The sequence below is a fragment of the Taudactylus pleione genome, unplaced genomic scaffold (genome assembly GCF_031769625.1).
Source record: "Taudactylus pleione unplaced genomic scaffold, aTauple2 ptg000021l, whole genome shotgun sequence".
Classification (NCBI taxonomy): Eukaryota; Metazoa; Chordata; class Amphibia; order Anura; family Myobatrachidae; genus Taudactylus; species Taudactylus pleione.
In genome coordinates, this window is record NW_028284423.1 from 8282159 (window position 1) to 8298069 (window position 15911).

A 15911-nucleotide genomic window follows, 5' to 3' on the forward strand; every position below is an offset into this window, starting at 1 on the left:
AGCAACTCCGGGGGCCCCACGCCCAAACGCTCACCCAAAATAATTATTGCTAAAAATAGTAGCACCCACTCCGGGTCTATTTGTTTGTTTATTATTTATGTAATTTTAATTATTTCTTATATTAACTGTATTAACACTTATTGATTATCTTGACACATCTATACTTTACACTTCACTATCACCTTTCTTCCATTTGTCGTGTGATGCCCTGAGAGTGGTCCTTGGCTGGATTCTTTTGGGCTGCCCTGCGCCTCGGACGTGAACCCCTTAATGTCAGGGACATCGGTATAGAGGAGCCTTGACGCTGGCCCGGCGCTTAATCATATATTTGCAATGTATGCAACCAATACCTGTGAATTGCTATTATCATGTAGGATTCAAGTATGTTTGCTAATATTGCTGCAGTGTGCTGGAGGGAAGCTCTTTTTTTTTTTTCTGTGCTTACATGCACATGTAAGATCAGGGATGCTGCTGACGATCCCAAGCAGCGCTATGCGGAGGGGGCAGCATATCGTGCGGTTGGGCACCAGATCGCCCAATGTGTACGGAGCACCAGATATGTTGGCGCTGAGATCGTCTGCGACATAGCTGGGTACACACATCGTTTAGTGTACCCAGCTTAAGTAACAGTCTATGTAGTAGATAGAGCACATCAGAGACTTTGCAATTTCTAGGATCCCTGTCCTGGAGTAACTCTTTCTTGCAGATAAACTATAGTATGAGCAATGGGTTTGTTGAATACAGGTTGAGTCTCCCATATCCAAATATTCCATAATACGGAATATTCCGAAATACAGAATTTTTTTAGCATGACTGAGATAGTGAAACCTTTGCTTTCTGATGGTTCAATATGCACAAACTTTGTCTATGGCACAAAATTATTACAAATATTGTATAAAATTACCTTCAGGCTTTGTGTATAAGACAGTGGTTTCCAAACTGTACTCCGTGGCACCCTGGGGTGCCTCAAGACACTTGCAAGGGTGCCTCAGGTTGGTGGTCCAGCACCAAATACAATTATTTATGGTCAATGTAATGTAAATTAGTGGATAAACAGAAGCTCAAACCTGTCCACCACCACATAACTGAATCGAAGGATGACAGGTAAGCACAATTTATTTCACTGTACTACTTTACTAAATTTTTCTGAATTTCTTAATAACAAAATTTTGGCTTAGGGGTGCCGTGAAAACAATGCTTTTACTCTAGGGTGCCGTGATTCAAAAAAGTTTGGGAACCACTGGTATAAGGTATATATGAAACATAAATGAATTTCATGTATGTACACAAACTTTGTTTAATGCACAAAATTATTAAAAATATTATATAAAATTACCTGCAGGCTGTGTGTATAATGTGTATATAAAACATAAATGCATTCTGTATTTAGATTTGGGTCCCATTCCCAGGATATTTCATTATGGTAGGCAAATATTCCAAAATATGGAAAAATCCAATATCCAAAATACCCCTGGTCCCAAGCATTTTGGATATGGGAGACGCAACCTGTAATTCAATATATCTTCTAATCTGCTTTAAAACATGCAGTTATCTGGTTTACGTTTAAGGAAAAGTCAATTAGCAAAAATGTAACATTTTGTTAAATTTAGTATTCTATCCGTAGAGTACATATTGTCCTAATATATATCTGAATTCAACTTCCAGTGTAAGCAGTTTAAATGTAAAAATTAGAAATGACAGATTTTTAAATGATTCATTTACAAATGGTAATATTTTGCACATTTGGCAGAAAACGTCCTGAAAAGCCAGGGTACTGTCAGAATTTTTTATAAGTAGCAAATTGGTTAGAAACACAAATGGTGAGGTGTGCATGTCTTCTGTAAAATACTATGCAATTGAAGGATTGCTAAAGAAAACAGATTTTTCTATCCCCAGACTGTGATTAACTGCTGGTAAAAACTTCCCCCGCAGACTAAATAACGGCCACTTACCAACACACAACGAAAACATGCCATTGGGACCTATATTGTATAAAGTCAATTATATTTATTGGCAAGTGTATATTCTGCTACACAACAAGAAACACATATTTTCAGGAGATTCTGAGGAATCAAGTCCAAATGCATTTTTTTATCTAGGCCATTTCCTGAAATATGGTTTGTCTGCTGATAGATCTGATAATGCATAATGTGACCTTGGTTTTACCTATAGCACATAATACACTTTGTGTTAGGATAGGCAAGGAATCTATCTATTCTCTATCTATTCTCTACTATCTATTCTCTACAGGTGGGTGATTGTATTCACTTATATATTTTGTGTTATTTACAGTATAGTTTACACATAACTCAGCCCCTTGAATGGCTTGATATATCCCTGTGATATGTATAAGATGGTCATACAGTATTCTGCCTATTGCCCACTTGCCTATTAGTGTTTAGCTTAAGGGTGAGCATAATTGATGCTACCCTTTAGATGCAGACTTATACAGCAAAATTAGGCTGCCATGCCGCAGTAGATATAGGAACTTACTAGCAGTGGCCGTGTTTGACTCGGGGACGTTGTGTTGCATCCCGGAAGTGACACACAATGGGGCATCGCTGTAACGCACGCCGCGTGTCTTCCGGGTGCATGGTACGCACGCCAGAAGTGTGGATTAGCATTACAGTGATGCGAGCTAGGAAGGAATATGCTACCCGATTTGTTGGATTGTGATAGCGGTGGCACTATGACCGGTAGGAGGTAAGGTGGTGAGTTGATGGGTTTGATCCCTATGGTATATAAATGAGTTTTACTCGATGGGTGTTTTGCTTCCGGACCCAGAGGGAACCAATGGGAGGAGTTAGCTTATTGAATAATTGATAGTGGTATATTAAGGAGCTCAGATGGGGCTAGAGTTGTGTGTTTGCACGGGTGGAGTCTTGAGAAAGGCCGCGTTCAGATGGTTGAAACGTTGACTATGACACCATTGATGTGAAACCAATAATGTAAAGTTGTTTATAATGACAAAGAGAAGCCCTGGTAAGTGAATCCTGCTGAATTGCAAATTTATGAATATGGATTTCGTGCCGATTGTGTACCAATGGATTGTCACCCCAGGTAAAGCATGAAGGTCTGCTACAGAGTGTGCTGGCTGCTGTTCTCTATGCTATAAAGGAGGACATATGTTCATTGTGGAGAGAAAAGGGACTACGGATCACTGAGGCTGTATTTGACCCTGGAGGCTCTTTAATGCAGTTCTCGACCTTACAAAATAATTACCAACTGCCCAATCACCAGTTTTACATGTTTTTACAATTGCGTCACTATATAACTTCATTACCCTTGGCAATGCCCTCATCATCTCAATCTGATCCATTTATCCCTCTTTTCAACTTTCTTTCACATAATCCTTACCATTTAAAACTTATATATTCTGATTTAGTCAACAGCCCTTCTGAATCATATAAACAGCAGTTATTTAATTCTTGGAAGCAAAATATACATACTCTTGATTCAGCTGAATCAATATTTCTGAGATATAGCTCTTCTCTTAAAATATTACAATCTTCTTATTTACAAGAGGTACATATCCGCACTACTTATCGAATGTATATTGCTCCGGCTCAGTGTAGACATATGATCTCTTCAGAAGCAGGTTGTTGCTCCAAATGTCATGTTTCCACAGCCAAATTTATACATTGCTTTTGGGAGTGTGGCAAAATTAAAAAAATTTGGTATAAGTTAATATCATATCTAAATAAAACATTTTCCCTTTATCTAGTTCCAGACAAGTTGGCTTGTCTTTTGGCTAACTTTTCTGGCTGGGATCTGGGGGGACGGAGGAAGCAGCTAATTCCTTTACTTACACTTTTTGTGACTGTCGCCAAAAAAATCATTTTAATTCACTGGGTTTCAAACTCAACACCTTCTTTAACCGAAGTACATCAGAAAATGCTCCAGCTGATGTATTTCGATAGAAGATCTACAATCCCTGATATTCAATCTGGAATAAAACGATTCCACCGGAAATGGGGTATCTATATCGATAGTTTGGAGGAATCATCTCAGGTCAAAATATATAAACTATTTGAATCAACAACTTGGTATTTATTGAGGAACTTGAATTGAGCTGATCAGTCGTCTAATCTCCCAGCGTATTTCCATTCCCTTCCAGTATTCTCCCTTTTAGGGTGTTTACCACAATGCTGATTTTGATTCAAATTGTTGAGGTTGTTGAGATACTCCAGTGTTCCAGACCCGATAATCGGTTAGTATTTTAATTGCTGTGATCCTCAGTCCCATATAATAAGTCCTAGTCCTTGCATCCAATATATATTTCCAATCCTCTCCAACTCTCCTCCTGTGTTTGCCTAATGTATCTCACCTTCCCTTGTCCTGTTAAGTCTGAGTCTGTTTTAGTCTGTCTCTGTTCCATATATCTTTCATTACTTAATTCTTTTTATTGTATTTTTATTTTTGTTTCTTTTCTCCATTCCCATAGGATTCATTTACTCATCAGGTTTTAGGATATCAGACCTTTATTATCCTCTGATATACCTTATAAGCAGTTGATAGATATTTTATGTTCTTATTGAACAGTTGTCACTGTGTCCTTGTTCTTATAGTAAACGGATTTAAGGCTACATTATATCTAATATTTAATACAAGATCTATTTGTATTCTCGGCTATGTAATTTGCCTCTATAAACATCGTTATACCAATGTTTGATTTATGGAACAAGATTTCTGTCTATTGTATATTTTGAAAAACTTAATAAAATGTATTGAAAAAAAAAAAAAAAAGGAGGACATATGTATGTGCTTCTTTAGCCAAGCACCCTGGCTGTTTGGTAATATTAATTTTGTTATGTGAAGTCCTGAATTCTGCATTCCGTTGAATATATTGCTACTTTTGACTGTCTATTACTCAAAAAGAGGATATGTTTGTTCTTTACAGCTAAGAAGAAATCAGAAGTATATACATACAGTATATACATGTTTTTTCCTCTTGTTTTTCTTCTTTTTTATTAAATTTTTATATGTCTTTTGAATTTTTGTATACATTTTTTTAAATGAGCCTCTGGGATTAATTGTATGTTTGTCTTGCTACAGATTTGAGGTGATTTTGAATTGAATACGTAAGATGGCAGCTAGCCAAAGTTTTTTGAGTGATGCACAGCTCAGTGATGCTGAGAATTTACAAATCGTCCTCATGGATGATGATGCGGCTAGAGTTTTATTCGAACAATTGGAGTTTGACACCTTACCTACACAGACACCCACAGAGATTTACAACAAATTGAGCACGTTAAGAAAGAGGGAATAGATCTAATCCTGCATGTACAGTTTTTGTCCGAATACTATAGAACTAAATGATTCCCTAGAGGGTTTAGGATAAACAATGTGCCCACCTTCGGCCGCAGGAACCCAAGTTTCTGCAGCCGATGGTGTGGTATCCTCAATAAATGGTCCCTCGATCTACTGCTTTTGATAGTTGAGGAGGTAGATGTAGAGCTGAACAAGATACTGAGTGAGATTTCCTTATTTGATAAGGATTTCGGTAGCATACTGAGTGCTGACAACACAGAACCTTGGCTAGAGAAACGAAATATTCAAATAGAGAAATATAAAGCAGAGATTGTGGAATTTAAAAGGAAAAAATTAGAAATGGTGGTATATGATTATAAAAACCATACCGTTTACCGGTGGCTAACAGGTGATAGCAACATGGGTCAGCCAGCCTTTAGAGGATGCTATAGACGTCCAGTTGGGAGGTTGAGATTGGACACTACTACATCAAACTCGACATCTGAATCAGAGAGTACAGATGCTAGACCTCCATCCAGTGATTTCTTAGAGATGGCCACAAGATCACAGATAACAGTCCCCGGAAAAATCACCGAAGGCCATACTCGAGGAGGGGTAAACACAAGTGGCCGCCCCCCGCGGCAAACGGGGGACAAAACATTAATTTTTAATTTATCCTCATGGGACCTCAATATGGCAGAGTTGACTCTTCTCTCTAGGGGCCTCAGTTTTGTCCCAACATGTAAATTTGACAGCTTTAATTGGTCTATTGACCACTATAGGATGGGGAGAAAGCGGAGGCTCAGAGTTTTTTTCAAAACGAACAGAATAAGATCACAGCAACTATGTGTAGATTTAAAAAACCCAGCTAATTTGATCCACCCTCCAACAACCCGAGCATCAAAACATTCCTGAGGATGGTTGATGCTGGAGTTAAGGAAGTCACCTCCAAATAAAATCTTTGATAATTTAAGTAAAGCAAAGAGATTTCTGGCTTGAAAGCTCTTCGTGATGACTACTCAGTGGTGATCTGGAGAGCGGATAAAGTGGGAGTACTTGTGCGCCTCGATGCTGTTAAATATGACCTGGAATTTAGAAGGCAGTTGGATGATGGTGATACCTATGAGAAGGTATCCTTCAATCCTATGCCTAGGTTTAAGAAAAGGCAGATTGTTTAATTAAAGTAGCACTTGTGGAAGGATGGATTAATTAAATGTGCTGAATTTTTGACTACAGAGTTCCCAATAGCTCCAATACTTTACACCCTCCCGAAGGTGCACAAGTCACTCGAGGGTCAGTTCTTCAGCCCTTAGCAGAATTAATAGATTATTATCTGCAAGACTGTGTAATACAATCCAAAAGTTATGTAAGAGATACTGGCCATTTCCTCGAGGGGATTAGTTCGCTTATTCACTTACCGGACCATTTTTTGTTGGCCACTTTGGATGTGAGCTCCCTCTACACCATCATCCCCCAGTTGAATTTCTACTTACATTATTGCGTACAGTGTTAGAATGTAATCACTTTTTATATGGTGAAGATTTTTATATACAAAAGTCCGGGACAGCCATGGCGTCGATTTATTGATGACATCTTTCTGATATGGCAGAATGATGTTAGGTCTTTCCAACATATGGTTGAACACTTGAATAACATCGATTTCCCTGTGCATTTTACCTCCTCAATTAATGACCATCAGATGAATTTTCTTGATGTTCTGCTGTTTAAAAAGGATGGAAGATTAACTTACTTGCTATATTGTAAGCCAACTTATAGGAATACAACCCTATTAGCAACCAGCCACCATCCGGATGCTCTAAAAAACAACCTACCAGTAGCACAATTCATGGGGGTTCTCAGAAATAATTCTGAAAGAGATCTTGCGGAGATGCAATTGAAAGAAATTGGGCAGCGTTTTTCAGCACGAGGTTACAGTAAAAGATCATTGATAAAAGCCTCACCAGGGCACATCATTTATTAAATGGGGCTAGAAAACCTACATCTCTATCCATCCAAGAGGACAGGCTTATATTAAGTGTCCACGGTGACACAGGATTACGTGCGATTCAAAGGTCTGTAGAAAAACACTGGCCACTCCTCAGTACAGACACCAGCCTGAGTAAGGTTGGAAAAATACCACCCCTGATGAGTATTAGAAGAGGAGCTAATCTAAAAGACCTCTTGTATTGAATGAATTCTCCGACAATGCAAGGTCCACCTGAAAACTGGTTGTCCATGAAGAAAGGATGCTTTCGCTGCCTAGTCTGCACCACCTGCAGTACGCTGATGGTTGGGAGTTCGTTTCCACATCCGCAGAGTGGGAGACGTATTCAGCTAAGGCATTGTATGTCATGCCAAATGGACCATCTGATATACATTCTATTATGTCCATGTGGGCTAATGTATGTCGGCAAGACAAGCAGGACTTTCCGAGAGCGCATGACCCAGCATAGGTCAGACATTATGCATGCCTATGAAAGAGGCACTACGAATAAGTCAGTGGTGGTGCATTTTTTACAGCAGGGACATCAAATATCTTCAATAAAATATATTATGATAGAGTGGGTCCCCCCTCCAAAGAGGGGTGGTGACAGAGTTTGCATGCTGTTGAGAAATGAATCCAAATGGATACACCAATTGGTTGTGGTGGCTCCACCTGGACTGAATGAGTATAATCATCTACATCACTTCCTATGAATTAAAAATAAATTTTATCCCTAAGTTCCTATATGAGAGAGATATAGACATATATTTCCTTGCAGATCTTTTCAAATATTTTTTCAAGTATTTCCTTGTGGTATATATTTTTTCCCAGATACTCATTAATTTAATTGTATATATTGTTTTTAATATTGTCTTTGTTAATTGTTGGTGATGGTATTCACTTATATATTTTGTGTTATTTACAGTACAGTTTACACATAACTCTGCCTGCCCCTTGAACGGCTTGATATACCCCTGTGGTATGTATAAGATGGTCATACAGGATTCTGCCTATTGTCCACTTGTCTATTAGTGTTTAGCTTAAGCGTGAGCATGATTGATGCTACCTTTAGATACAGGCTTATACAGCAGAATTAGGCTGCCATGCCGCAGTACATATAGGAACTTACTAGCAGTGGCCATGTTTGACTCAGGATTCTTGTGTTGCGTCCCGGAAGTGACGCATAATGGAGCATCGCTGCAACGCACGTTGCATGTCTTCCGGGTACGTGGTACGCATGCCAGAAGCATGGATCGGCATTACAGTGATGCGAGCTAGTAAGAAATATGTTACCCAATTTGTTGGTTTGTGATAGCAGTGGCACTATGACCGGTAGGAGATAAGGTGGTGAGTTGATGGGTTTGATCCCTATGGTATATAAATGAGTTTTCTTCAATGGGTGTTTTGCTTCCGGACCCAATGGGAGGCGTTAGCTTATTGAATAAGTGATAGCGGTTTATTAAGGAGCTCAGATGGGGCTAGAGTTATGTGTTTGTCTTGTCCTCTGCACGGGTGGAGTCTTGAGAAAGGCCACGTTCTGACGGTTGAAACGTCGACTATGACACCATTAATGTGAAACCAATAAAGTAAGGTTGTTTATAATGACAAAGAGAAGCCCTGGTTAGTTAATCCTGCTGAATTGCAAATTTATGAATATATATATATATATATAGGCAGTCTGGAGCTCAGGGTGTTGCTGGGCCTTGTAGTGCATTGGATGTGGTAGAGAATAATACACCGATGGATGATAGCGGTCCTGAAGGAACACCAGGGAGTAAAGACACATGGAGACATCAAAAGTTCACAGTAGCACATGTCAGGTTGGGGTTGTCTGAGCTTCGGCAGATCCTAGTGATTGACGGCTTAGTACTATCTGTCAGTTGCTGGGGGGAAGCACTGCAGGAGCGCACTCCTTCCAAGTGAGACCAATGTGCACCTTTGTACACAAGTGGTCAATGGGCATCTCAAATCCTGGCGGCTGTGGCATTTGCATATTTTGTTGAACCGCCACGTACAAAGAACCAGCCACAACATAATTAGTGTTCATCTCTGAATTAGGCCCATAATGTGAACTGGGGGCACTGCAATGTGGGATAATGTGAAATGGGGCCACTGCAATGTGGCATAAAGTGAAATGGGGACACTGCAATGTGGAATAATGTGAACTGAGGGCAGTGTGTGGCATAATGGAAACTAGGGGCACTACAATATGGCATAATGTTAACTGGTGGCACTGTGTGACATAATTTGATCGGTGGACACTGTATGACACAATATGAACTGGGGCACTGTGTGACAATGTGAACTGAAAACACTATAATGTTTTATAATGTGAACTTGGGCACTGCAGTTGTGCATAATGTGAACTGCGGCCAGCTCGGCATGACCATGTGTTTTTAGTCTTTAGTGCTTTTGCTGCATTATGAATTTTCTGTCTTGTCTGAAACGTAGTAAGAGACATTTAATTGTACAATAGATACTGGATCATCTCCAGTTTTTGAGGTGCTTGGACAAAGGTCCCCTGCTTAAACAGACCCAAAGTCAATAAATGATTGAAACACCAGCCAAATGGTTCATTTCCAGGAGTAAGGCGGATTTAGAAAAAAGATATAATGGACTGGATGAAAAATAGTTTAGGTAAGAGAAATTTTCTCTTACTATTCTAAAACATTCTCACCCTGCAAGATACCACTCTTTCTGCATTATTTATTATTTTATGCATATCTTGTGAGGTAACAGATAAATCACAAATAATATATGTTTGGTGAGATTGCAAGAGCTGGGTAGGCATTTAAAAAAGGGAAAATCAATGGAAAATAGCATCTTGGCTAAAATATTGGAGGTTAAATTTAGGGCACCTCTAAAAAAATGAATATAGTTGCTAAATTGAAAAATCAGAAAAGCAATGAATTTCATTGAGCAGTGTAGATCTGTATTTCGTAAAACATGTATTTCAAATTAACATTAGGCACATAGAAGTTGTAGAGCCTCAACCTTATTTATTTTTGTAGAAGACTGCTGTGATTTTGTTTGTTCAAGGACTAAAAATTGATTATGTATATAATCTGTATTATGGAATGATTGGTAAGTGTACAGTAGATTAATGGTGCTCACACACATACTGATGTGCACACGATCAGCCGATGTGTACTATTTGTGTAGGATTTCCCTTGAAACTCTCCCCGGCAGCTCTGCACATGATGTCCACACGATATGCACACAATTTGGTATCCAATCTTCATACAATCTCTCCTGCAGTCAGACTTTCACAGTGCATCGCCTCCTAGATTGTCAGATCTGCCCTACTGCACGACAGATCTGAAGATGCGATGTGCGACCAGCGGGGTTGCGCATCGCATCGTGATCGTGAGTGGGGACTCACGATTTCTTCACGATTTTGGCATATTTTACACGATCTGACGTTCCATTGCGTCGGAATCGGACATATCGGGTAAAATATCGCTATGTGTGTGGGCAGCTTAAGTCTATTAGATTGATTCAACAATAAGTATAAAAGATAAGAACACTGGGAAGCCTTAGAGTAGGGTATCTTTTTAGGTGTTTGTTGCAGGTACTTTTGAGTCAGTAGTGAAGAGAAAGGGAAGTTCCAAGCAGGTGCATAGCTACAGCTGTGGCAGCCCGTGCAGATGCCATGGGACACACTAGTGGGGGGGCTGCCGACACATGTTTACCTGCTCTGATGGCAACCACACAGCTTTTTTCTGTGCATACACCCTGGCCATTGCATGCACAGTTGGGCTCCAATTAGCCTTTCCAATAGATTTGCATGCCCCTAATGCAATGGAATCTCTTGAATGTTTTTTATGCTTTTTATTTCAAGCACATAGAGATGTGCGTGGACCCCTGTGTTTTGGTTTTAGCAAAACCACACTCATGATTATGGTTTTGGCAAAACAACCCACAAGTGTTTTGATCTGGGTTTGGATTTGGTTTTGGATTTCTTTAAAATTGATAAAAACAGCTAAAATCATGTAGTTTGGACCTGTTTACATGCAATTCAAAACCGAGATTCTTTTTCTAAATCCAAGTTCTGAACTTACAGCAGACCCAAACCATGACTCAATTTAACACTGAACCCCAAAAGTGATATGAGCTGGGACTCGATTTGACTCGGAACCCTTAAGTTAGGGTGTGTTTGTTTTGCAGGAAAACCGAACCACACATCTCTACAAGCAAATTACTGCCAGCAACAACAACAGATGGACAACAATCAAGTTCAAAGTAACAAAGTAATGAAGAGCACAGCAAGCAGGTGCCTCATGCAATGATATGATTCAGTCTGTTCAGGCCTAGCTAACAGCACTAGACCTGGCAGAGGTTTCACAGAGCTTCTACACAGCACACTTTTTCACGACCAATCTACACTGGATTATGAGACCTTAGAAATTACATAACCTTGTCTAGAAAGGTGAGGAAGGGGTGAAACTGTGAGAATGTTGTCATTTTTCTGCTATCCACTATGCTTGCTTCCTGACTAACCAAGGTATGAGCCTGGCACTCCAGCCCTGTCTGACAAATCCATCCCAAAAAAGGCTTTAGAGTCAGAAATCACTTGGTCAATTGCATATCATGTATGTGTAACCACCTCAAAGGAACATGATCGCTGACTGGCAACCAGAGAGACTTGACTGCTCATTTTACCACAAGACACCTAATTTTTAGGGGCATATGTATCAAAGCTTGATGTGAGATAAAATTGTGAAATATATATCAACCAACCAATCAGCTTCAAACTATAATTTCTTAAACACAGCCTGCAAAATGTAAGTTAGAAGCTGCTTGGTTGGTGATATATGTCTCACAATTGTATCTCACATCAAGCTTTGATACATATGCCCCTTAGTGTGGAAAACTTTACTTGCCAACTTAGATAGAAGAACAGGTGCTCTATCCTCACACAATCCAGACTGAAATTAATCAATAGCACATGTCCATAGCACTGGATTGTAGAACAATCTGTCAACCAAATTCAGGAAGCCTAAGTATATATTTTACACTGGGAACTTTTTTTTATTGTATCAAATGACTTCTGGCAGTCCAGTGAACATAATTAATTTTCATAGGGCATAAGTCTTCAAATTGGTTGTAAGACTGGTGGCTTGAAGGTTTTAAGGATCAACCATAGCCTATTCATGAGCCTTCCAGCCTTTATTGTAAATTGCTATATCATCCAGATATGCTGCTGATTATTTTTGGTATTGATAAAGTACTGTATTCATGAGGAACTGAAAGGATGTCTAAACACTGTGAAGTCCAAATTGCATTGTTTTGAATTGGAATAGCTCCAATTGCAAAGCAAATGCACTTTTCTACTTTTCCACCATGGCCATCTTTATCTTTCAATAGCCTTTCGTAAGATTCAAAGACAACATTTATTAGACATAGCCAAGATGTTCAAGGAGCTCCTCAACATTAGGCCCACGACAGGTGTTACACTTACAATTGGAATCCATGTAAAATTAGTGTAGCTATCAGCCGTTGGGAGAAAGACAATGGTGCTACATTACTGTCTTGTGAACTACTCAAGGGTCCCTATTGTAACTTTACTTGAACTTCCTTTTGTATGTGGTCTTTTTCCCTTTCATGTAGCCTACAAGGTCTTTGATGAACCATGATCCTTAATAACATTACATTGTTATGCTTTACTAGGATGGTTTTCACTAGAATGTAAGAGAATAAGTTTGCAAATTCATTGATTAAAATACTTAAATATAATTTTGGTCCTAGGAGGGAATAAATTATCAAGAACATGGGATTCTGACTTTTTGATCCCATAATCTAAGGGCCTAGATCAACATCATGCACAAGTAGCTATATAAATAGAGCCTTTTTCAGGCCTTTAAGAAGTTAATATAGTAAAAGAGTGTTATTAATCACATAATCAGATCACAGAATGCATGAAACATAAACCCACAATATTCAAACAGTCTTTAGTGAGCATATCAGTACTGCAAGCCTGTTAGAAATGGTTATATTTATTTTTGTATGAACAGGATACAACCAGCATAGAAATGATGTATGGAAACAGTGACTCATCAGTTTGCAGTGCAAAGCTGTAACAGGTTCAATTAAACAGCGGGAGTCAGTGGCAGGGAGATGAGGCAGTCCAAGGGAATCAAGTTAATATGCAGAGATTTGTATTAGGGAACCAGACAAACTGCAGCACTTCCTGTGGTGAGTGGTAATTAACAATGATATCCAGTAAACTGATAGAGGTCTGTGATTGAGGATGTTTTCACTTGCAGGGATGAATGTTAGCAGACAGGAGATCCGGTAAACATGCAATGGTCTGTTGTTGTAATGAGAGAATTAGTTTTCACTTGTAGAGATGAATGGTAGATTACATGAAATCCAGTAAACATTCAGTGGTCTGTGGTTGTAGATGAGAGTAACTGTTTTCACTTGCAGAGATAAATGGTAGCTGACAGGAAATCCAGTAAACATACAATGGTCTGTGAATAACCAAGGCCAAAGTAATGCAAATGACTAAAAAGGTACAAGAGTACACTGAAGATTAGGACACACCAAATGTCCTGGAGCTGCAGACGTATGACAAGCCCAGGTCAGATTAATACCAACACTGAGAAGTCATGGAGACTTGGCTATAAAGGGACTTGATTGACTCACCTGGCTCACTCCCATGACTCACACAATCATCTGCACAAAATGACATGCAATGCACAGAGAGCTGCACAGCATGTAAACTTGAAGACTATCTCTGGGCCACAGTGTCCTGAATAATGCGGCCCCTTCCACGAGTTCTAACAAAGGGTTTATTTTTTTTCATTATTAATGTTTATTTATAAATCGCCATGAATTACACAGTGGTGTACAGAGAGGAAACTCATGTTAATATGTGGAAAATACACCATGCACAGATAGGGCCGTGGATGGGAATTGAACTCCTGACCCAAGTGTTATGAGGCATCAATACTAGCCACTGTTGATTTTGTATGCAGCCTTATGGGGCTGAAAATAAAAATCTGTGAGTCCGGAGATACCATTAGTGTGGCCTATAGCCGCACTATCTAGCATCTAGAGGGAACTCGTGGCTATAGAGTTAAGCCCTTAGTATATCAAGTGGCATTGTATGCTCCCTAGGGGTGGGGTCTACTAATTGCTTATCCCATTTGTTTATGTTTTTCAAAAGCTCCTGAGAGTCTGATCATCGGAAGTTTTGACCGATAGATTTAAAACAGCAATAGTATTAAATGCTAAACAAGTCTGAGTTGGCATTTATTTCTGTTGGTGTTTTAAATGTATCAGTCAAAGATAACAATGATCGGTGGCTTTGTCAGCCTTTTGGTTAGTAAATGTACCCCATAGTGGGACTGATTCTGAGTTTGATGGAGTCGTGTCCGTGTATGCGTCTATTGGTGGTCACCAGTCTGTGACTGTATGCAAATACTGCTACAAAGGTCTTCCCAGGTGCACATCCATGCATCCGAATATGTAAGGACTGAGACGCCCACTGTCAGCGTCCGTAGGTGCAGAAAGCCCCATTGGTGAGTCTTTAGATGCCATCATTGTTCGCACAATTGCAGCAGCCTTATAGCAGGTGCAGTTTCTCCATCCAAGTATGACCTCTTATGTGAGCGGTTGAGCATCTGTGTAAGCAGCCACAACCCGCAACACTCACATAAACGCACATAAGATAAACCATCTCTGTGCATGCGCTAAGCCACCTTCCTGTCACCGCCTAGGAACGCCCACTACAGTTTCAATGCACTTCTCAGTGCGTGCATTTGAAATTCCAACTGTGACTCTGAGTCAGGATGCGAGGACAACAGCAATCAGATTTTACTGAAGCCAAATCTTGTTACAAGCCTCCAGCTTTCAGCCAATTCATGCCTAGTTTTACCAAATACTATCACTGTCAGGAATGTGATTGCCAGGTCTCGATGCAAAGACCGCTCAGTGGCACCGAGCGTGAATCCCATCAGTCTCAAACTCTAACTCGAGTGTGGACTGATACTTCTCCTGCAGTAATGCATGATCCTCCCATACCATCAGAGAGGACGCCGGTTCATAGGCTTCTGCCATCTGATGTTGGATCGACCATCAGTCCTCAAGTCTGCTGGGAATCTGCCGCCAATCAGCGACAGGCACTACCTATATAAATCATTCATGGATGTTCATGCAGTACCTGTACAACGTCTTCTCAAGTCCTAGTATTTGGCTCCTAATATCATCTAGTCTTTGACTTTGTTTATATCTCCGTGTCCTGCTCTTTGTCTAAAGACGCTACTTTGGGTACAAAACCAGGAGCACCTAAAGACGCTACTTTGGGTACAAAACCCGAAGCACCTAAAGACACTATTTTGGGTACAAAACCCAAAGCACCTATAGTCGCACACCTGCGCATTTCATCCATATCTCCGTGACGCATCTCAGTGTACTACATCTGGAGTTCGACGCACCGTTGTGTACTCAAGACCCACACTCATCGCAAGCCAAGGTCATCACAGTCTAGCTGGATATACCTCTGTACCTTTGACCTAGGATCCCCGTCTTGTCTTACTGGGTGAACCCCGGTGACTCGGACTCAGGATTCCTGCATCCGTCTAATGAGGATAACTCGGCGTCATCTGACTAGTGTCCTGCTTGTTGTGGAGTTCACGCACTAATACCAGTCGTCCCACTCCTACTACACTGC